The sequence below is a fragment of the Rhagoletis pomonella genome, unplaced genomic scaffold (assembly GCF_013731165.1).
Source record: "Rhagoletis pomonella isolate Grant_MI unplaced genomic scaffold, Rhpom_1.0 Rhpom_scaffold_00004, whole genome shotgun sequence".
In the NCBI taxonomy this organism is placed as follows: domain Eukaryota; kingdom Metazoa; phylum Arthropoda; class Insecta; order Diptera; family Tephritidae; genus Rhagoletis; species Rhagoletis pomonella.
Window position 1 is genome coordinate 27,944,086 of NW_023458558.1, and position 2,596 is coordinate 27,946,681.

A 2,596-nucleotide genomic window follows, 5' to 3' on the forward strand; every position below is an offset into this window, starting at 1 on the left:
CTGCGATATTTTAGTAACTACTGAAGATAATTCACTCAAAATTGATATTTGCAATGAGTTTTAGACGAAAAATAAGAATATTACAAAATTTTGGCAAATGGGCGTAGCCACGCCCACTTATGGTTACATGTGTATATCTTGGTAACCGCTACACCAATTTCTTCGAAACTTGGCACAGTTGTTGGTCCTGGTACAGCATACCAACTGGCCGAAAATTTCTAAAATCGGACAATAACCACGCCCACATCCCATATAACGGTAATTTCGAGAAATACAAAATCTTCGATAAATCAGTAAATATTGAAGCTAATTTAATTCATAGGACTAAAATTGAGGCCGTTTTTCATATAACGGTAAATTGAAGATATGCTTGAAATTTCAATATTTCGAAATTTAAGGACGCTAATTTACTTAAAATGTATACACCCCGGCTTATCATGTAGCGGTAGCTTTCGGAAAGGTGGAAAACATATATTTAATACTTGCGCCAGGTATTTAATGTTCGGCTCCGCCCGAACTTAGACTTTCTTACTTGTTTTTATTATTATTATTACACTGTAGTTTTTATTACCACTATTGAAAGGGAGAAAAACAAACTATATCGTCTGATACATGGACAATCGGATAATATGTTACAGAAATCTGATATCCCATCAGGTAGCCTGTGGAAGTCTTGAGTATTTAAGTCCCTGAACTTGGATTCAGAAGCAATTGCGAGATTCTAGTTGATATTTCAAATATATTACCTTTTCCCTTGGGAGTTCTTTTGTGTATCCTTTTGCCGGACTAAAGAAAGATCATATAGGCCAAATAGGCTCCGTTGGGACCGACGTTTTGCGAGAGCATCAGCTATTTCGAAACTCTCATGTCCCGCTACCCACTAATGGCTGACACTGTTATGCGTGCTAATTGGATCAATAGAGTTTTCAAGCTGCTCAAAGCCTAGATGTAGTTTTGGGCTTTTGACGTTGTCTGACACTAGGCCAAGCATTACCATCCTCGACCATGCATTTTTTAGTTTGTATACCAGACTTTCAGACTTGGGCTGTCACTGTCAATCGTTTCCAGTACTTTCATGGCTCCTGTAATGGCTACATAGACTAGAGATGCCATTTTTAAATCGATTAAATCGAAGATCGAGCCCTTTCGACACGATTTTTTGTAAATTTTTTAGTTCAGATTTGATCCGTGAATCGATTAAAAAAATTTGAGAATCGACATTCGATTTTTTCTCAATCGATGCATATGGATTTACCAATAGGTGCTTGATTTTTGGATTCTAGGACAGTGCTGATTACGTAATAATCGATTTTATGAATGTCTTGACTGACCAAAGAATCAGTTTGGGGTATACCCCCATTAAGTCTCAGACAGCATTATTGGCAATAACTATAATACTACATATTGCAATAAACGTAGATTTCCCAGATTTGTATGCATGTTGGCCTTTACACAAAAGCTTGACCTTTAAATAGATACATATAAGTAATAATTATCTTATTTTACCAGATTTAAAAAAAAAAATACCAAATCTGAAATTTATGTACCCAGGTACAAAATGAAAAAAAATACCAAAAATGGTATATTTCGGCCAAAATTGCAACCGTGGTCAAGATATGTATGGATTTTGGGGTTCACAATGCTTCACTTGCAAAAAATTCAAAACTGCTTCGGAAGAACGAGTCTTCATATCTTCAGTGATCGTATAGGACAGAGAAACTTGCAACAAGACCCTATAATATACTCTTTTACATTCCGCATAATGAAGAAAGTATTCCACTTTGTTAGACAATAAATATATTTTTAATACACGATGTAATTTCAAATTTTTTCGGTATATTGTTGTTGCTTCTTTCCGGCTTACCACGAGAAGCGATAAGGAATGCAACCACTTTATTTCCAAACAAGAGAAAGAAACAGGGAAGTTTTTATAATTTCTTCGGGGTTTCCGTGAAAAGTGATGGGAAATGTTTCCATTTTACTGCCAAGTGGAAACATTCTTCGTTTTCCAAGAGGGATTGCGAACGCAAGCTTCTACTACATACATTAGACTGACCCAATTTTACCTAATGTCATTATTTTTTTGAGGCTGATAGCTAAAAACTTCCGAATACCGCGCTAATAGGCTAAATATACCCTGTAGGAAATGTATCTAACTATAAGCTAACTTTAAGTTGATTAGGAAGTAGCTAAAAGTCACTTATTATCTGTATATTTTCTTTGACGAAAGCTAACTATATTTCTATGGCGATGGCCGCGATATAGTCAAGGGTGGTATTTTTGGACATAAAATATCAATAGGAAATTTTTTTTTTATTTTTCATTTTTTATTTACTTTATTTTATTATATTTCATATTTGTTTTCATATTCTGCTGTAGGTGGTCTCATACTCGAACTCCATCAGACATAACTTCTAAATGATAAAATGAAATTTCGATCTTCCTTTTATTTGTCCTCATTTCGAAAAAGTATTTGCGAAGTGCAGGATATTTAAATAGAAACGCGTTTAAAGAAAACAATCTTCTTCATTACTCATTATAGAAATCCCTCAAAAAGCTAACTACAAGCGGGTTATTTCTTATCAATTGATACTTT